The following is a 21305-nucleotide window of genomic DNA, read 5'->3' as shown; positions in this document are numbered from 1 at the left end:
GCCCTTGTGTTGTTTAGCCCATTCTCATCCTACATATTTTTCAGCATAGATGAAAATGAAAGCTTTTGTTTATCAGATTTGCAGATGACATAAAACTGAGAGAATTAACAAGTACATTTATTTGGTAAAATACGTTTTCATCTGTAACCTAAACAGTCTGAAATGATGTGCCTTAAACTAAGAGGAAGAAAGAAGATCAATGTAAATAAGGTAACCTTAAACTCAGTATGCACCAGAACTGAGAGAAGACTGTTTTAGGAGGTGTTAATGGTTGTCCAGTGCCCAAAAAGCCACCAGAGGCTTACTGCTCCACACTCTTGGCATTGCGTTCAATTTTGGATACCCAGTCTGAGAAACAGATGAACTGGAGAGTGAACCTCCAAAAAGATCTTGTGGTGGAGGCATGTTAGGGCTCTTTATCCTATACAGGAGAAAACTTGTCAGCACTTCAAATATTGCCGTGTGGAGGAAGAGTGACTTGATTGTGTGTTGCCCCAAGAGACACTGAGATCAATACCCATTAAGGCTCTGAGATTGGCTTGGGGCCAGACATTGGAACCACTGAGATTAGCAATTCACCCTCAATCCCCCAGGTCAGGCAGAAGCTGGAAGACTGCTAGTTAGGAATGTTGTGAGGGGGAAGAGGCTGAATCAGTTCCAGTTTTATCTAAAAGTAGCCAGAAAAGCAGGTTGAGATGATCCGCACTTGCAGTCCCAGCTACTTGGGAAACTGAGGCAATAGGGTCACTTGAGCCCAGGAGTTCAGTCCAGGCTGGTGACATAGCGAGAACTTGTCACTTAAAGCCAACCTAAGAGAAGAGCTCAACCTACTGGGAAAAACAATAGAAGGCAATTCTGAAAACCAAATTCTGAATATAGGCTAGTATAGCAAGCAAGTGGGGATAGCGTAGAGCCATTTGCTCAGCTGCCAGACAGAGTTACTCTATTCATCTCTTTAAAAATCTTGAAAAGGGCCCGGTGCGGTGGTGGCTCACGCCTGTAATCCCAGCACTTTGGGAGGCCGAGGCAGGTGGATCACCTGAGGTCAGGAGTTCAAGACCAACCTGACCAAGAAGGTGAAACTCCATCTCTACTAAAAATACAAACAATTAGCTGGGCATGGTGGCAGGCACCTGTAGTCCCAGCTACTTGGGAGGCTGAGACAGGAGGATTGCTTGAACCTAGGAGTCAGAAGTTGCAGTGAGCCAAGATCATGCCACTGCACTCCAGCCTGAGCAATGGAGCGAGACTCAGTCTCAAAAAAAAAAAAAAAAGCATGAAATGATAAGTCTGAAACAAGGAAATTAAGTCATTGGACTCTGACCAGATATTCTGTCTACTTCCTTCTCTGGTATGGGCAACTTAGAGGCAGCAACTACTATCAGTTTATCTAGTGTGAGAATTTATATTACATAACAGATGTTGGGGATATAGGATACCATGGATTTTAGTTAATACATTTCCTCATAGAAAATAAGGAAATAAGGTAACAGTCTTCTTCCTGTCCTAACAATTCTGTTAGACTAATGATCTCCAGTGATTGGCGATTTGACCTAGTTTCTTCCTGGACTATTTGAATGGGTGGATTTGTTGGTGCATCTCTGTCTTCTTTCCTTTTCCGTTCTCCTTTGTTTTTGTATTTACACACTTGTATGCAACTCTGTAATCTGATTTTCCCATGTAGCATTTTAATTTGATGTATTGGGTGGTCTGCATGTTCACTGGAAAACATGTTAAATGTACATTTTTATATATATATATAATGTAGATTATATATATATAAAAATATATATATTAAAAGACAAGATCTCGCTCTGTCGCCCAGGCTGGAGTGCAGTGGTGTGACCACAGCTCACTGCAGCCTCGATTTCCTGGCTCAAGTGATGCTCTCATCTCAGCCTCTTGAGTAGCTGGGACTATGACACACACAACCCACACCTGGCTAATTTTTTGTTGTTTTTTATAAAGACAGGGTCTCACTATGTTAACCCAGGCTGTTGTATTTTCTTTAAGATTGGTTTAAACTCACGCAGACTCCAGCATCAAAACTACCCAGGTGTCAGGTTCTGGGCAGAACATGGGGCAACTGATGAAATGTCTGCTCAGCTGAAGTCAGACACCTGGACACTTAATGCCCTCTTTCCCTGGCTGGTGCTCAGTTTCATTTAAGAACCAGGAGAGCCTGATGTTTGTAAACATAGCTTTAGTGGAAGCACAAGGGTTAGGAGTCCCTAGAAAGGTATGATGAAGCCTGGGTGGATGTGAGGGTTGCTGAGACGGCAAAAGCATCGCTGTGCCTGCCTGCCTTGGAGACGCGGACGCAAAGCTCCTGGCCGCGTCCCGCCAAGTGGGCGGGAATGACTACAGCCCCCAGCATGACCCGCGGCCGCCTGTGCTCCGCCCCGCCACGCGTGCGCTGAGGCGCCGCTGAGCGCTGACTGGGTGCGAGCGGGGAAGCTGCTAACCTGACCCGGATTGGCGCTGAGGTGGCCTGTGGGGCAGGTGAGTGCGGGGACAGGAGTCAGCGGAGACTGAACGGCGTCCACAAGTTCCCCTCAGGCTGGGGTTGCGGGGCGTTTGTGGTCGGACTGTCTGACTGAGGGACGTACGGGCCGAAGGCGCCCACGAGAGAGAAGCACCGCCTCGGGCCGGAGAGCCGCCGGGCCGACCTTACTCGCGTCGCGGGTGGAATGGGGGCCGGGGACGCGGAGGGGCGGAGAGGTCGGCTGCGTACCCGGGACCGGCCGACCCTAGACGGCCGAGGCCACCTCAGGTGTTCAGGGCGGGAACCGGAATCCACCGCGCTGGCAGCCGGGAGCGGTTTTACAGAAACCGCGCCTGATGCGGGGGGTTTTTTAAAAAAGCCTGGCTGGCTCCGGCACGGGGACAGCTGCAGACTCCTCCTCAGGTTTAACTTGTGGCTTTCCCTTTGAGATTCAAATAATCCAGGTGCAGAACCCGGGCTCGGATCCAGGCCGAGACTCGGAACACAGGTGTGTTTGCATTTTAGCACGGGGGAAACTGAGGCATACGTTAGCCAGAATCACCCGGTGTGGTTAGGATTGGAATTTTGAAAATTATTCTCATACTTAGTTTACTGATCTAGGCTCTTTTTTATTCGGAGAGAAAAATAAAGATGTTTCAAAGGTTTTGAGTGACTGGGTGACTAGCGTATCTTCCAGTCTCGCGCAGCCCAGTTGGGGTGGGTTGATGGCTTTTTTTGTTCTGTGGTGGGATAGAGATATCCTGGAATATTCCACACCCTTCTTCTTCTTTCTTAGTAAATTCAAGTCCAGTCAGACTCTGCTTCACAAAAACTGCATTTTTCAACTTCGACTCGTTTACTCGTAGTTTTTGTGACAGGTTTGTGATTAGGTTTGTAAGTACATACACTTCCCACTTTTCTTGCTCATCTCTTTTAGTTCCAATTCTCTCTGCACTCTAAACAACTGAATTACATCTTTGTTCTACATATTTATCTTCTTGGTGATTAATTTGTAATTCTTTTTTTTCTTTTCTTTTTTTTAAATTTAATACGGAGTTTCACTCTTGTTGCCCAGGCTGGAGTGCAGTGGCGCGACCTCGGCTCACTGCAAGCGCCACCTCCCGGGTTCAAGGGATTCTCCTGCCTCAGCCTCCCGAGTAGCTGGGACTACAGGTGCCCGCCACCACGCCCGGCTAATTTTTGTATTTTTAGTAGAGAAGCGGGTTGGCGGGGGGGGGTTCGCCATGTTGGCCATGCTGGTCTCGAACTCCTGACCACAGGTAATCCACCCGCCTCGGGCCTTCCAAAGTGCTGGGACTGCAGGCGTGAGCCACTGCGCCAGGCCGGATTAATTTGTCCTGGCTTTTGATAATCCTAAGTGAATGCAGCTTTTTCATCCCTAATTATCACAGTAGCCTGAGCTTTAGTTCTTCTCCCTGTCCCTTTTTAAGCGTGGAGGTTTGTGGTCTGGGAGGGAGGGGAGAGGATGAGGTGTCTGTTGATCAGATGTGGGTAACAGGTGAACATAACCCATGACCGGAACATTAAAAGGCTGTAAACAAACAATTGCTTCAATATAAAAACGCATACCTCGTGAATTTGGAAACATACCAGGTTGATAGAAAAGTGAACTGGGGTAGAACCTCACAGAAATGAACCTGACAGGGTGAAATATTGAGAAGGGAAGTGAGGAGATAATCATCTCTTTTATTTTACAGCCATCTTTCTGTCCCTAGAGTGGATGTAGGAACAGCCTGCTGGCTCAGAAGCTTAAAAAAAGCTCTATGTGTTTTCAGTTTTTCTCTTAGTTCTCAATGAAGGTTTTGGCAGGAGCCCAAAATCTTGTACATTGGATAATTTAACATCAGTTTCATCTGCTTACTCTCCAGATAGCCTGTTATTCAGCTGGTGACGTCAGTAATTTTCCACAGCAGCCATTCATGAGGTCATGCAGACTGTCACAAGGAAATGGGACTAGCACAATGAGTGTTACAGAAGAAAAAAAGATCCTGTTTCTTTGCCATCACATATTATACACAGACTTAGGGAATCTAGACTGGAGCACAGGATATGTGGGAGGGGTTAGAACACCAGAGTGCAGGCTCCTACCTGTAGTAATAATCATTGAAACCATTTATTGAATGCCTTCTGCCTTTCCAAACACAGAATTTAAGTCTACCTGACTCTGAACTCCTCTAACTGCTGTACTACCTTATCAACAACTGTGTTCAAGTATTTCATTCTTTTTTTTTTTTTTTTTTTTTTTTTTGAGACAGAGTCTCGCTCTGTCGCCCGGGCTGGAGTGCAGTGGCCGGATCTCAGCTCACTGCAAGCTCCGCCTCCCGGTTTACGCCATTCTCCTGCCTCAGCCTCCCAAGTAGCTGGGACTACAGGCGCCCACCAACTCGCCTGGCTAGTTTTTTGTATTTTTTAGTAGAGACGGGGTTTCGCCGTGTTAGCTAGGTTGGTCTCGATCTCCTGACCTTGCGATCCACCCGTCTCGGCCTCCCAAAGTGCTGGGATTACAGGCTTGAGCCACTGTGCCCGGCCGGTTTTTTTTTTGTTTTTTTTTTTTTGAGAGAGTCTCGCTCTATCACCAGGCTAGCATGCAGTGGGGCAATCTCGCTCACTGCAGCCTCCACCTCCCAAATTCAAGCAGTTCTCCTGCCTCAGCCTCCCGAGTAGCTGGGACTGCAGGTGCGTGCCACCACACCCAGCTAATTTTTGTATTTTTAGTAGAGACGAGGTTTCACCATGTTGGCCAGGATGGTTTTCATCTCTTGACCTTGTGATCCGCCTGCCTTGGCCTTCCAGAGTGCTGGGATTACAGGCGTGACACCTGGCCTGATAGGGCGGGGTTTTTTTCTTTTCTTTTTTTTTTTTTTCTGAGATGGAGTCTCTCTCTGTCACCCAGGCTGGAGTGCAGTGGTGTGATCTCGGCTCACTGCAAGCTCTGCCTCCCAGGTTTACTTACTCCATTCTCCTGCCTCAGCTTCTGGAGCAGCTGGAACTACAGGCATCCGCCACCATGCCCGGCTAATTTTTTGTATTTTTTTAAGTAGAGACAGGGTTTCTTTTTTTTTTTTTTTTTTTTTTGAGACGGAGTCTCGCTCTGTCGCCCAGGCTGGAATGCAGTGGCTGGATCTCAGCTCACTGCAAGCTCCGCCTCCCGGGTTCACGCCATTCTCCTGCCTCAGCCTCCCGAGTAGCTGGGACTACAGGCGCCCACCACCTCGCCCAGCTAGTTTTTTTTTGTATTTTTTAGTAGAGACGGGGTTTCACCGTGTTAGCCAGGATGGTCTCGATCTCCTGACCTCGTGATCTGCTTGACTCGGCCTCCCAAAGTGCTGGGATTACAGGCGTGAGCCACCGCACCCGGCCCATAGGGCAGTTTTTATGGTTTGAGAGTTGGGGAAGGAACACTTTATTGCGAAGATGTCACTGGACTGCCAACAGAGAGAGAAAGCTTAAATTGGTCTAGAGTGTAGTCTCAAGACTGCGTGCTTAGGCATATACTTTTAGGGAAAAGCTGTATCCACTGAGAGATGACATGGTTGAAAGACACAGTATAGGCTTTAGAGTCTGACAGACCTGCTAACTGAACCACAGTTTCTTCTTTGTAATACTTGCCTGCATTGTAAGCTCTGAAAGTAGGGGTTTTGTGTTGTTCACCACCTCACCCCGTCTCCTAGAACAGTGGTAGGTGAGCAACAAATATCAGTTGAAAGGGGCCCAACATGGTGGCTTTACGCCTGTAATCCCAGCACTTTGGGAGGCCAAGGTAGGAGGATTGCTTGAGCCCAGGAGTTCAAGACCGGTCTGGGCAACATGGCAAGATGCCATCTTGACCAAAAAAATAAAATTGCCAGTCATGGTGATGTGTGCCTGTGGTCCCAGCTACTTGGGAGGCTGAGGCAGGAGGATTGCTTGGGCTCAGCTCAGGAGGTCGAAGTTGCAGTGAGCCATGTTTGTACCACTGCACTCCAGTCTGGGGAAGAGAATGAGACCTTGTCTCAAACACATGGTGCTAGTACTATCAGTAGTAACATATGACTGAAAAGGCTAGGTTTTCAGTGTGGCTTATGAACTGATTTTTGACAGCACCATTGTTTGAATGCTACATATATAATCATATATAATCACCTCCCCTTTTTGAAAATTTAGGCTTACTAATTTATGCTCACCATTTATACATGGGGAGAGATACATTCACTTCTTTTCAGTAGGCACTGTTAACTGTCTCTTCTACCATGCCTCTTTTGCAGTTGTAAACATTTATGCTTTTTCTAAGTATGATACGTGTTTTGTATTTGTTTTTCTCTTTACTAATGATATAAATTGTTTTGGGAGGTTAACTTCTTTGGAATAATTAAACAGCTTTATCAACAAGAGTAACATTAGAAATTAGATTGATAGGCCGATCACGGTGGCTCACACTTGTAATCCCAGTGCTTTGGGAGGCTCAGGTGGGCGGATCACCTGAGGTAAGGAGTTTGAGACTAGCCTGGACAACATGGTAAAACCCCGCCTCTACTAAAAATAGAAAAATTAGCTGGGTGTGGTGGTGGGTGCCTGTAATCCCAGCTACTCAGGAGGCTGAGGCAGGAGAATCACTTGAACCTGGGAGGCATAGGTTGCAGTGAGCCGAGATCGTGCCATTGCACTCCAGCCTGGGTGACAAGAGCAAAACTATGTCTCAAAAAAAAAAAAAAAAAATGAGATTGACACCCCAATTGGAAAGGGTATAATTTCCAGTTAAGACAAAAATAATTTTTTTTTTCACTACAACAAAATGATGTGACTTTTCTCAGCCTTCTCTAGATATCTAGTTAGCCTACAAGCTAGCATTCTAAAGACATGAAACAGGCTGGGCATGGTGACTTATGCCTGTAATCCCAGTACTTTGGGAGGCCAAGATGGAAGGATCACTGGAGCCCAGGAAGTCAAGACCAGCCTGAGCAACATAGTGAGACCCTGCCTCTCCAAAAAGTTTCTAAAAATTAACCAGATATGGTGGTGCGTGCTTGTAGTCCCACCTACTCAGGAGGCTGAGGCAAGAGGATCACTTGAGCTCAGGAGATTGAAGTTGTAGTGAGCCATGATCACACCATGCACTGCAGCCTGGGTGACAAAGGGAGACCCTGTCTCAAAAAACTAGGGAAAAAAAAAGATAACAGATCATTTCCCTTTTCCCTCTCTTGTGTTTGAATTTCGTTTGTAAATATCCTTAATTACGTGACTTGAGTATAGGGTTAAAGTCCAATTACCACTTTTTTTTTTTTTTGTCTTTTGGAAATAGTGTGGTAGTCAGGAGCACCGACAATGACATTCAACTTCTGGCACTCCTGCTTGCTTCCTTGCTAGCCTGCGTGCTTGATTGATTGACAGGGTCTTGCTCTGTTGCCCAGATTGGAGTGCAGTGGCATTATCATAGCTCACTGAAACCTCAAACTCCTGGGCTTAAGAGATCCTCCTACCTTAGTCTCATGAGTTGCTGTGATTACAGGTGCATGCCACTGCACCCGGCCTGGCTTTACCATTATAAACTTTGAGAACTTACTAGTTATCTCTCTGATGCCTCATTTCTGTCACCTGCAAAAATGGAATAATTAGTGCTACTCATAATGATAGCTAATACGTATTAGGTGTTTGCTATATACACCAGTCACAGTTCTAAGAATTTTACTTGTATTAACTCACAATCCTCACATCAACCCTATGTATTGTTAGTATTATGCCCATTTACAGGTGAGGCAACAGTCACAGAAACAGTAACTTGCTGAAGATTGGAGGAGTGGAGTCAGGATTTGAACTTAGTCTGACTCGAGAGTTTACGCTCATAATCTCCACCTTCATAGTTTTTTGGTTTTTTTAATTTAGCATATAATCAAGAAATAGAGTAGTTTTGAAGATTAAATAAAATCTATATAAAATGGCTGTGACAAGCATTTACGGTATTAAGTACTACAGTTAGCTTCAAGTTGATAAAGCATTTTGCACTCATTTTCTTTGATTGTCATAGGAACAACCAAATATGTTTGTGAGCATCACTGTCTGGCAGGAAGCAGGCACGCATTTGGTCACTTTCCCAGTCATGCAGCATGTGTGGAGACAGTACCCTGGTGTTGCTCCTCTGTATCTAGATCATGTGGAATTTGAAGCATCACATTTTGAGAGAATTTAGTAGACATAAGTTTTTTTGGCCTGTCCAGCATCCAATCCAGGTTCTTCTGGGGATAACAGCTCAATTTTGCTTTGAAGAACAGTTCATCCCTGACCAACTAGGTGGTAGGCACATGGCCCAGGTCAGGCCAACAGATGTTAGGCAAATAGATGCTCCTCCTTTAATTTGAATCTTAGGTTGAATGACACAGTAACAAAAGTTCAGTAAACAGTTGCAGCTCCTTCATCACAACCACAGGCTAATTCCTAGTATCTGGGCACTAGAGCTGCTGTTGTTTTCAACCACCTGAGGCTTCAGCTTTTCCTCAGTTCTGTGTCCTACTGCATATCCTTCCAGTACATTCCTGTCTTTCATAACTTAAGTTACCCAAAGTCAGTTTTGGTAGCTTGCAGCTGAGACACCCTTAACTTACTTTACATGGCATGAGATCATGTCATGTAAGAGTTAAACTAGGCCTGGCGCAGTGGCCCACGCCTGTAATCCCAACACTCTGGGAGGCCAAGGCAGGCGGATCCACTAAAGAGTTTGAGACTAGCCTGGGCAATGTAGTGGGAACCTGTCTCTACGAAAAAACTTAAAAAATTATTAATAGCTGGGCATGGTGGCATGTGCCTGTAGTCCCAGCTACTTGGGAGGCTGAGGTGGGAAGATCACTTGAGCTTGGGAGGTCAAGGCTGCAGTGAGCTGTGATCGCGCCACTGCACTCCAGCCTGGGTGACAGAGCTAGACCCTGTCTCAAAAAAAAAAAAAAAAAAGTTAAAATCAGCTAAGTTTAACGTGAAGAGGAGAGAAATCTTGGAGAAGATCTGAGTATCTTCAGATGTCTGAAGTTTGTAGAATACAAAGTACCCCTAAAAAGACCAAAGAGGAGATATTACTAGCAAACATATTTCTGCCCACGTTAAAGCCTAAGGTAGGGCTTTCCACGGGTGACAGACTGTCTTCGTACGTGGAGATAGATACATCCACTAAATTGTTCAAGCCAAGACAAGATGGTCACCTGGGAGGAGTAATATGGGTTTAGTAATCTAATGGGGACTGGATGTGGTGGCTCATGCCTGTAATTCCACTGCTTTGGGAGGCTGAGGCAGGATGATCGCTTGAGGCCAAGAGTTTGAGACTACACTGGGCAACATAGCAAGACCAGCATCTCTACAAAAAAGTAAGAAAAATTAGCCAGGCATGGTGTTGTGTGCCTGTAGTCCTAGCTACTTGGGAGACCCGCAGTTTGAGGTTGTAGTGAGCTGTGATAGTGCCACTGCATTACAGCCTGGGTGACAGAACAAGATCCGGTGTGTATTAATAACTATAATATGGCTGGGCGCAGTGACTGATGCCTGTCATCCTAGCACTTTGGGGGACTAAGGCGGGCAGATCACTTGAGGGTGGGAGTTCGAGACCAGCCTGGCCTACATGGCAAAACACCGTCTCTACCAAAAATAGAAAAAATTAGCTGGGTGTGGTGGTGCATGCCTATAATCCCATCTACTCAGGAAGCTGAGGCAGGAGAGGAACCTGGGAGGCGGAGGTTGCAGTGAGCCAAGATCACACACTACGCTCCAGCCTGGGCGACAGAGTGAGACTCTGTCTCAAAAAACAGAAGAAAACCAATAATAATAATCTAATGGGTTGTACTGAATGAACTATAAAGTTCTCTCCAATTCTGAGATAATGATTCTCTGATTGAAACCTAAATCTGCAGACTCCGAGACCTAGAGTTCTTTCTAGAAGATTTACCTGCTTTTCCTCACTTTTCCAACCTAGTCTCTTGTATTCCTGCTTCAGCACCTATGTGCTGCTCTTTGCTTCAGACCTCTGCTTCCGTCAGCCCCTCATCTTCTTCAAGTGTTTGCTCAGATTTTTCTTACTGAGCCTCCCCTGGCCACCTAATTTAGAATTGCAGCTCCTGAAAGTGCCTATTGCTCTTCCTGCCTCATTTTACTCTATAGCACTATTCATCTGACATACAATATGGTCTCTTATTAATTTTTTTTTTTTTTTTTTTTTTTTTGAGACGGAGTCTCGCTCTGTCGCCCGGGCTGGAGTGCAGTGGCCGAATCTCAGCTCACTGCAAGCAAGCTCCGCCTCCCGGGTTTACGCCATTCTCCTGCCTCAGCCTCCCGAGTAGCTGGGACTACAGGCGCCCACCACCACGCCCGGCTAATTTTTTGTATTTTTTAGTAGAGATGGGGTTTCACCGTGTTAGCCAGGATGGTCTCGATCTCCTGACCTCGTGATCCGCCCACCTCGGCCTCCCAAAGTGCTGGGATTACAGGCTTGAGCCACCGCGCCTGGCCTCTTATTAATTTTTTAAGTCACTTATTTCCCTTCTAGAATGCTGGGACTTTAAAAGAAGGGATTTCTATTTTGAGCACTTCTGTGTTCCCAGCACTTAAAACAGTGCCTGGTACATAATAGGCACTCAGTAAACATATGTTGATTGAATGAGTATTTCCTCAACACAAAGTCACCATTGGGTCTGCTTTGTGTTCTAGGAGAATATCCAGCTCATGCTGTCTACTTTGTACCTTTTCTCCATTGCTTCCCTTACTCGCTGGTGCCTTTCTCTTTTCCTCTTCCTTTTGGATCACAGCATTTTAAGACTAGAAGTCTGAGATCACTCTTTCATAAGGACCAGAGGTCCCTGTGTAACACAGCTAGTTCATGAAAGATTGGGGTGGAGGGTGACTGACTGTTGGATTGTTTATCTCTGTTAAACTGTGGTCCCCCTAAGTCTTGCTCACTTCAGGCCCATGCAGTGACTGCTGCAGAATATGCATATCTCTCAGTGAGTTATTAAGTAAATGTCTCCCTCCTTCATGAAGGCTTTTCCATATCAACCTGTAGTTATCTCTTTATTTCCTTGAACTTTGATAATATTTGTGGTCTCTGTTCTTATTAAGGCAGGGTCTCACTTTGTCACCCAGGCTGGAGTACAGTGGCACCATCTCCACTCACTGCAACCTCCACCTCCCAGGTTCAAGCAATCCTGCCACCTGAGCTTCCCGAGTAATCTGGGACTACAGTCGGGCACCACCATGCCCAGCTAATTTTTGTATTTTTTGTAGAGATGGGTTTCTTCATGTTGCCCAGGCTGTTCTCAAACCCCTGGGCTCAAGTGATCCACCTGCCTCGGCCTCCCAAAGTGCTGGGATTATAGGTGTGAGTCATCGTTCTCAGCCTGGTCTCTCTCATTCACTGGCCTTGGGTTGTTTGCTATTTTATGTGTCTGTCTGGTCAATGAAATTATGATCCCATGAATAAAAACTAAATGTACCTACCACAGACCCTAGTCCTGTGCGGCAGTGTAATGTAGTAAGGTGCTGTCCAAGAGAACTTTATACAGTGCTGGAAATGTTCTTGTGTGACTATTAACATTTTTTTTATGCTGTGTATTTGTATGTGTGTGTGATTAAGTAATTACAATTATCTGCACCACTCAGGAATAATCAGTAAACATTCTGGCATTTATTTCTTTATTCATTTCTTAATTGTACATTTTCTAGCTTTTTTTTTTTTTTTTAAACCATGAGTGTCTATAATTTTTTTTTTTTTTTTTCCCTGAGACAGGGTCTCGCTCTGTCACCCAGGCTGGAGTGTAGTGGCACTATCTCAGCTTGCTGTAACCTCTGCCTCCCAGATTCAAGCGATTTTCCTGCCTCAGCCTCCTGAGTAGTTGGGATTACAGGCACGTGCCACCACACCTGGCTAATTCTTGTATTTTTAATAGAGACAGGGTTTCACCATGTTGGCCAGGCTGCTCTCGAACTCCTGGCCTCAAGTGATCATTACAGGCGTGAGCCACTGTGCCCAGCCTATAATTTATAATCGTAAAAACAGGCTGGGCTCACACCTGTAATGCCAGCACTTTGGGAGGCCAAGGTAGGATGATCGCTTTAGCCCAGGAGTTTGAGACCAGCCTGGGCAACATAATAAGACCCTCTCTACAACAGTGACAAAAAATTAGCAGGGCGTGTGGTGTGTGCCTGTAGTCCTAACTCCTCAGGAGGCTGAGGTGGGAGGATTGTTTAAGCCTGAGAGGTCAAGGCTGCAGTAAGCTGTGGTCACACCACTTCCCTCCAGCCTGGACAACAGAGCAAGACCTTGCTCAAAAATAAATTAATAAATTAAAAATACAAGTTGCTGCAGCTTCTATTTTTGTAAATTATCTTTTCCCCCATTGATTCACATAAGCAATGTTTTAGCATGATAGTCATCCATATTGGGAAGAACCAAGTAATTAGGAAAGGTTATAGAAACATTTTACTAGTCTATAGAAGCCATCAGAAAAGAGGCACAAGCTTTTTTTTCTTCTTTTTTCTTTTTTTTTTTTTTGAGACAGGGTCTCGCTCTGTTGCCCAGGTTGGAGTGAAGTGGTATGATTTTGGCTCATTGCAACCTCCACCTCCAGGGCTCAGGTGGTCCTCCCACCTGAGCCTCCCAAGTATCTGGGACCACAGGTGTGCGCCACCACTCTCAGCTAATTTTTTTAATTTTTTGTAGTGATGAAGCTGCACTATGTTGCCCAGGCTGGTCTTGAACTCTTGGGCTCAAGTGATCCTCCTGCCTTGGCCTTCCAAAGTGCTGGGATAACAGGAAGGAGCCACCATGCCCAGCTACAAGGCGTGTTAACAATACAAGATAGTGCATTTAAGAATTGGAAATACAAACTGAAGTATTATATTATTGTTCCAGATTTAAAAGGTAAATCTAGAAGCTAAATAACTGGAGTCCTTTAGTTTCTGGAAAAGAACAAATAATAAATAAGCATGAGAGCTCTTTGTTACTATACAACATATATGTAAACTATTGTGCAATTTGTTATAAGTTCATAATTCTTGGGGCCATGCGTGGTGGCTCATACCAGTAATACCAGCACTTTGGGAGGCCAAGGTGGGAGGATTCCTTGAGGCCAAGAGTTCAAGACTGGCTTGGGCAACATGGCAAAACCCTGTCTTTACCAAAAATATATACAAAACTAGCCGGGCATGGTGGTATGTGCCTTAGTCCCAGCTACTTAGGAGGCTGGGGTGGGAGGATGGTTTGAGCCCAGGAGGCAGAGGTTGCAGTGAGCCAGGATCACGCCACTGCACTCCAGCCTGGCAGACTAAGTCAGATCCTGTCTCAAATAATAATTCTTATTTTAGGCCGGGCGCGCTGGCTCAAGCCTATAATCCCAGCACATTGGGAGGCTGAGACGGGCGGATCACGAGGTCAGGAGATCAAGACCATCCTGGCTAATATGGTGAAACCCCGTCTCTACTAAAAAATACAAAAAAGTTAGCCAGGCGAGTTGGTGGGCACCTGTAGTCCCAGCTACTCGGGAGGCTGAGGCAGGAGAATGGCGTAAACCCGGGAGGCGGAGCTTGCAGTGAGCTGAGATCCGGCCACTGCACTCCAGCCTGGGTGACAGAGCGAGACTCCGTCTCAAAAAAAAAAATAATAATAATTCTTATTTTATATTATAGCTTTATTTGTCTTTCTACCAGATCAGAATAAAAGCTCCACAAAGTCAGGATTTTGTTCTGTTCACTGTCCTGTCTAGCATCTAGACATGGATCTAGCCTAGGGTCTGACACAGAGTAAGTACTCATGATATTAAAGAATGAGAGTGGTGCCTGCCATGTGAGGTCAGGATAAGTTTAGGATTCATCAGTCCGAAAAAGTAAGGGTTGAGAGGAGACTGAAATTTATTTATTTATTTATTTATTGATTGATTTTTTTGAGACAGAGTCTTGCTCTGTCACCCAGGCTGGAGTGCAGTGGCTGGATCTCAGCTCACTACAAGCTCCGCCTCCCGGGTTCACGCCATTCTCCTGCCTCAGCCTCCCGAGTAGCTGGGACTACAGGCGCCCGCCACCTCGCCCGGCTAGTTTTTTGTATTTTTTAGTAGAGACGGGGTTTCACCGTGTTAGCCAGGATGATCTCGGGGTTTTGCCATGTTGCCCAGGCTGGTCTTGAACTCCTGCACTCAAGCAATCCACCTGCCTTGGCCTCCCAGAGTGCTGGGATCATAGGTATGAGCCTCTCCCAGCCAAGAGGAACTTAAATGGGGCTAGATGAGGCAAAAAGTTGTCGTTAATTCATGGTTAGTTCAGATGGTTGTGTCTTTTACAATGTAGGAATGAAGTGTATGGACCTGATTGTTGAAATCAGCATTATTAAGTATGAAATAAATATAAAGATATGGTCTGCTTAACCCTAAGGTTCACAGCAGTAGGAGGACTTCATGTGACATATCTTCTGGATTTCTGTTGGTAATGATGCTGATCCGAATGTAATCCAATGGGCCTGTCTCTATGCTGTTTCCAAGTTTTTGATTCAGTTTCAGATTAGAATAGTATAAATCAGAGACTTCTGGTCTGGCTATGCTGCTTTAAATCAGTCGTTTGACCTCTTTAGTCCAAGTTTGTTTCTCTCTCTCTTTTCTTTTCTTTTCTCTTTTCTTTTTTTCTTTCTTTTTCTTTCTCTCTATCTTTTCTTTTCTTTCTTTCTCTTTCTCTCTCTCTCTTTCTTTCTTTCTTTCTCTCTTTCTCTTTCTCTTTCTTTTTTTTTTTTAATAAAAAGACTACTAGCGATGAGGTCTCGCTATGTTGCCCAGGCTGGTCTTGAACTCCTGGCCTCAAGCAATCCTTTTGTCTCAACCTCCCAGATTGTTGGGATTACATATGTGAGCTAGTGTGCCTGGCCCCTAGTTTCTTTTTTTTAAAAAAATATGAGAGATGAACCCACAGGATCCTTCTAACTCTATAATTCATGACTTTGTGTAAGTCCCTTTGCCCTGCACCCCAGTACTAAAGAAGTTAATGGTCTCTAAATATAGGTGCAGATCTGTTAGAGAAGTTTGTTTGCTCTTATAAGAATTCTCTCCTAATTTATGTTTAATTTTGAATTTTCACACACAAAAAATTATTTAATATAGTTGCTTTGTGTCTTAAATCTGGCTGACTCCCACTAGGTCTGTCATCCCAAGTCAAGATACTTTGTTCCTGCACATGCACAGATAGTTTCATGATCTTTTCTGGAAATTGTCCACAAAGTTGATAGCTAGAGTTGTGCTAGTCAGTGTGGTATAGCGAGACTGCTGAGGGGTCAGTCCTTCTGTTTGATATGGGCAGGATGCTTAAGCTCTCTGATCCCTGGTTTTCTCAGGTGTAAAATGGGGATAATGCCTGTGAGTGTGCTTAGCGTGTGATGAATGCTTAATACATATTATTTTTCCTTCTTTCATAGGTTTCCTTCTAATACCTCCATCTACTCAGTGCCACAGAGTATAATAGCATATATACTCTATAATACTGTATATACTCTAGTATAATAGTTACCATTCTTTAGGGTAATGTTATATAGCTATGTTCATATCTGCAAATGAAACATTTCTGGTAATTATATAGATGGTAATGACAAATAAATGACGTAAAGATGAGATAGTTTGTTGACATCTGTCGTTTAATTATATGAAAAATAGCAACTTTGTTAACTATATTTATAATCTCCTCTTAAGTGCCCTAAGCGCCTATGTTAATATAAAACTTTCAATATAAATTTCTCAGTGGCCTTCTTTGCCAATCAGCCCTTAAGGAGCTTTATTTTCCTCAAAAACTCTTGTCTGCTATTTTTCAGAGCTATCTGAAAGCTGAGTTACCTTAACTAGTATTTATTTCCCTTCTACTTCTGAGGGGGTGGTTATCCCCCACCCCTGGTAGTGGGAATGACAGAAGGTCCGTGCAGTTACCTTGCTTTTGCTTTCCTTATCCTTTCCAGAAACTGCCAGGCCGTAAATATTAGAGGAATCATCCAGGGAGGGACTCAGGGAGGGACTCAGGTAAGTGACCAGATGACTGTGGATGATTGATTACTTGATGTGAAGAACTAGAGGAGCTGGGCACGGTTTTGAGTGTGAGCAAGTCCGCATAGGGCAGCTGAGTTTAACTCCTGTGCAGGAAGGGCACACGCATACCTGGTGTGCTGAATTCTAGGCTGAGGTTCCTGTGTCCCTGATACATGTCTCCAGTCTGTGTTCTCCCTCACACAGTCACACCTAAGTCTCGTCTACAGGAACACTCTATCTCTGTCACAAAGAAAATATTGACTCAGGGAGGGGTAAGCAGACCCAGCTGCAAACCTTGTAGCAGGAGTGGAGTTCAAGGTAGAGTGTGATCCTTAGAGTTACTTTGCTCTTCTGCTGATGCCAGTTTTGGGGGCAGCAGCTGAGAAATGTGTATGATACTATGGATGTTCACCTCAGATGTCCTTGTCATAAAGGGTGATATAAATGATCAACAAAAATTACTAGGGTAACCGGAGGGGGAGTTAGTTCTAGAAGTTTTGTGCCACTAGCTGCTTCATCATGGAGTTTGGTGGGGTCCAGGCTTCAAGGCTGTCTTTACATACTGCTGAGTAATTGCTGTATTTAGCAGCATTCTGAGAGAACACAGGTGGGTTCCAGGATGACACTGCCAAAGCACAAAATGTGCATTGGAGGCAAGTGCGAGGCAGGTGTTCACAGATGAGGCTGCAGGGAGTAGCGGGGCTGCTAGGTCACGCAGGGTCTTATAAACCAAGTTAACCAATTTGGACTTTAAAGCAAAGGGAAGGTTTTAAAGTCGGGAGGGAAATGGTCAGTTGCATTTTGAAAGAATTTCTGTGGCTGCAGGGTAGAGAGTGGATGGAGGGAGGGGCCGAGAGTGGAGGCAGAGATTCCAGTTGAGAGATGTATAATAATCATGATGGTGAAAAATGACTACAGCCCCAACTAGAAAGTAGCAACAGGTTGTAAGAGAAAGGGAGGCTTCAAAAACATTAGGAAAGGCCAAATAGTTGAGGGGTGAAGATGGAAAAATGAAGAATCCATTAAACATGACCCCCAAGTCCTGCCTGGAGAAAGTGGGTAGGTAGGTTGTAATGGCAATAGAACCACTGAAGGAGGACCAGGTTCATGAGGAAAGGTGATGAGTTAACTTGGAGAGCGGCAAATTGGAAGACTATGGAGGAGCTGCCCACCAGCTGGATGTGCTGATCTGAGGTTCAGAGAGAAATGCATCTTGGAGCTAGAAATCAATTATCTGCCTGTAGATGTTAATTGAAGTTGTGAGAGTCACCAGGAGCTCCAGGAGAGTGCAGAGAGCTAGAGGAGAGTCGAAGGCAGAACGTTAAGGCATCTGAAGAACAGGCATAGGAGGAGGAACTGGAAAAGGAGACTAAGAAGGAGCCAGAAAGCCGGGAGGAAAACCAAATGATCGTGACACATAGACACCCGGAGACACTGTGTGTTAAGGAGGAGGAAGTGATTACAGATAAATGCTACTGAGTGGTCAGGTGTGGTAAGAACTGCAGTGTAGGCCGGGCGCGGTGGCTAACACCTGTAATCCCAGCACTTTAGGAGGCCGAGGAGGGCGGATCACAAGGTCAGGAGATCGAGACCATCTTGGCTAACATGGTGAAACCCTGTCTCTACTAAAAATACAAAAAATTAGCCGGGCGTGGTGGCGGGTGCCTGTAGTCCCAGCTACTCGGGAGGCTGTGGCAGGAGAATGGCGTGAACCCAGGAGGCGGAGCTTGCAGTAAGCCAAGATCGCGCCACTGCACTCCAGCCTGGGTGACAGCGCGAGACTCCGTCTCAAAAACAAAAAGGCCCAGGCGTGGTGGCTCACGCCTGTAATCCCAGCACTTTGGGAGGCTGACGTGGGCAGATCACCTGAGGTCAGGAATTCGAGACCAGCCTCAACATGGGAAAACCCTGTCTCTACTAAAAATACAAAATTAGCCGGGTGTGGTGCTGCATGCCTGTAATTCCAGCTACTCGGGAGGCTGACGCAGGAGAATTGCTTGAACCTGGGAGGCGGAGGTTGTGGTGAGCCGAGATCACGCCACTGCACTCCAGCCGGGGAACAAGAGCGAAACTCCATTTCAAAAACAAAGAACTGCAGTGTAGTCATTAGATTTAATGAACTTCAGCTGTGCTTCTTTAGCCCCAGCACACACTGAGGACACTAATAAAGCCTATATGTGAAATAAAGAGAAAATAGAACTCATTATTGGCCATTTCATAGATACAGAACAAGTCACCTAGGGAAAAAAATCTAAACTTTGTAGAAGTTCCTCATACTCATTTCATTTTTAAATGGGGGGCACCCTAATCTCTTGCTCTGTGATTCTCGGTCTTTAAAATTGTTTTCATGTTTAACTTTGTTTGCATAGGTAATAACACTGTTCAAAAATGCAAAAGGTACAGAAAGAGTATGAAGTAAAAGTCTCCCTGCCACCCAGTTCCCCCCACATGTAGCCTTCTTTATTTTATATGAAAATTTCTCTCCTTTTTAACAAGTAGTTTCACATTCTTCTCACTCTCCTTGCTTTTTTTACTTAGTCCCTATCAGTGACAGCTGCACACCATTTTATTATATAGATATACGGTAATTAAACAGTCCTGTATCAGTGGGTATTGAGGTTTCCTAATATTTTGCCATCTCATATTTTGTTTTCAAAACCAGTGCTTTAGGGAGTTAAGTTGTATATGGGTCATTTTGCTGGCACGTAGGATAAATTACCAGAAGCGGGAATTGCTGGGCCAAAGAACCTCTAAAGGATTTAATTCAGTTCTGTTTATTCGAGTCCCTGGCACTTAGCATGCAATGAATGGTAGCTGTTAGTAAGATATGTATAGACGGGTTGGTTGGGGGCCCAGAGGAATAGGGGCACCTAACATAAAATAAAGGCAGGGGGAGTATCAAAGAAGGCTTCTTAGAGGAGGCAATGCTTGAGCTGAAGAATAAGTCAGGTAAAGTGGAGGGCATTATGAGCGGGGGAGCAGTAGAGAGCCCAAGGCACAGGAAAAGTGTGTTGTACATCAGGACCTTCTACGAGTTTGCTGTGCTCATTTATCAATCAGCCCCTGCCACATGTCAGCACTGGCCTAGGTACTGGACATGGGACAGATACACATGTCCATAAATTATAGTATCACATGAAATCAACAGCAGCATGTACAGTGATTAATTCTTTTGGGGAAGGAAGTAGGGGATATGGAAGTTGGAAAGAAAGCCTTGTTAGAGGAGGCTACATCTGAGCTAGAATTTGAAAGAATGATGGTCAAAGAGGAATTCAGGTCAGTGGTTCTCAAAGTGTGTTCCCTGGACCAAAAGCATCTGAATCACCTGGGAGAGGCAGAGTCTCAGGTCCTACTTACACCTGCTGAGTCAGAAATTCAGGGGCTGGGCCTCAGCTGTCTGGGTTTGAGGAAGCAAGCCCTCCAGGTGATTCTGATACACTCTATTTTGAGAACCACTGATCAACTGGGTGTGTGACTCATGCCTGTAATCCCAGCACTTTGGGAGGCTGAGGCAGGAGGATCCCTTGAGCCCAGGTGTTTGAGACCAAGCTAGGCAACATAGTGAGATCCGGTCTCTACAAAAAATAAAAAAAATTAGCCTGGTGTGGTGGTGCACACCTGTAGTCCCAGCTACTCAGGAGGCTGAGATGGAAGGCTTGCTTGAGCCTGGGAGTTCAAGGCTGCAGTGAGCTCTGATCATGCCACTGCACTCCAGCCTGGGCAACAGAGTGAAACCCTGTCTCAAAACACAACACAAAAAGTTGTGTTAGTGTAATTACAAGACTCAAGAGTCCAGAGCTTCCTTTGCCATGATTAGCCTGTTGACTGTGTTTATAATCCGGAGATTTCCTTTGCCCTGAAATTTATCCTGCAAGGACTTAAGTTTATCATTTGTGTTTGCATCTTACTGTATTCTCAGTAGAAAAGAATGGTCCTGTGAGCATTTGTGCAGAGTGCGCAGAAGTGCTTCTGAGCCTTGGGCTCTGACAGCCAGTGAGTGTCTCACCCAAACCCAGCTCTTGCTGGGCCTGGGAACCAAATGCCTGGGCTGTGGTGAAAACTCAGGAGACGTGGAGGCATATCTGTAAAAGCAGATTCGTAAATAGCATTTTTCCACCCTAGAGCCTGTTTTGCAAATTGCTGCACTTTTCTGGTGTCCTTGCTTGTAAGTATCTCTTTTCCTTTAAACTGCTTTTAGTGGCTTTTGGTTTTTTTTTTTTTTTGAGACGGAGTCTTGCTCTGCCGCCCAGGCTGGAGTGCAGTGGCCGGCTCTCAGCTCACTGAGAGCTCCGCCTCCCGGGTTCACGCCATTCTCCTGTCTCAGCCTCCCGAGTAGCTGGGACTACAGGTGCCCGCCTCGTCGCCCGGCTAGTTTTTTGTATTTTTTAGTAGAGACGGGGTTTCACCGTATTAGCCAGGATGGTCTCGATCTTCTGACCTCGTGATCCGCCCGTCTCGGCCTCCCAAAGTGCTGGGATTACAGGCTTGAGCCACCGCGCCCGGCCTGGAGAAGTATTTTATTAATACTTCCTGATAATAGGGAGCAACTGCAACCCAGGTGAAGAGAGACACCTGGGGATTTTATTTAGCGTTAAAAACCATCAACCCAGGGGCCGGCGTGGTGGCTCAAGCCTGTAATCCCAGCACTTTGGGAGGCCGAGACGGGCGGATCACGAGGTCAGGAGATCGAGACCATCCTGGCTAACATGGTGAAACCCTGTCTCTACTAAAAATACAAAAAATTAGCAGGCGAGGTGGCGGGCGCCTGTAGTCCCAGCTACTCGGGAGGCTGAGGCAGGAGAATG

The 21305-nt window shown here is 45.4% G+C and overlaps 1 protein-coding gene across 9 annotated transcripts in view; it reads left to right on the top strand.

The window, feature by feature from the left end:
* Positions 1 to 2380: 2380 nt before the first annotated feature.
* Positions 2381 to 21305, top strand: part of SGSM3 (small G protein signaling modulator 3) — a 36778-nt gene continuing 17853 nt past the window's right edge. For 4 of the 9 annotated variants that reach the window (XR_004442487.1, XM_033233857.1, XM_033233856.1 and 1 more), the window contains exon 1: positions 2410 to 2502. The gene's annotated coding sequence lies outside the window, so the exon portion shown is untranslated. Of the gene's footprint in view, positions 2503 to 2934; positions 2994 to 21305 lie in introns of all 9 variants that reach the window. The other 5 variants (XM_033233861.1, XM_033233859.1, XM_033233860.1 and 2 more) reach the window with 3 other exon arrangements.

The sequence above is a fragment of the Trachypithecus francoisi genome, unplaced genomic scaffold (genome assembly GCF_009764315.1).
Source record: "Trachypithecus francoisi isolate TF-2019V2 unplaced genomic scaffold, Tfra_2.0 Lachesis_group14, whole genome shotgun sequence".
Taxonomy (NCBI): Eukaryota; Metazoa; Chordata; class Mammalia; order Primates; family Cercopithecidae; genus Trachypithecus; species Trachypithecus francoisi.
Note: the sequence above shows the minus strand (reverse complement) of the source record. Positions and strands in the feature narration are given on the sequence as shown.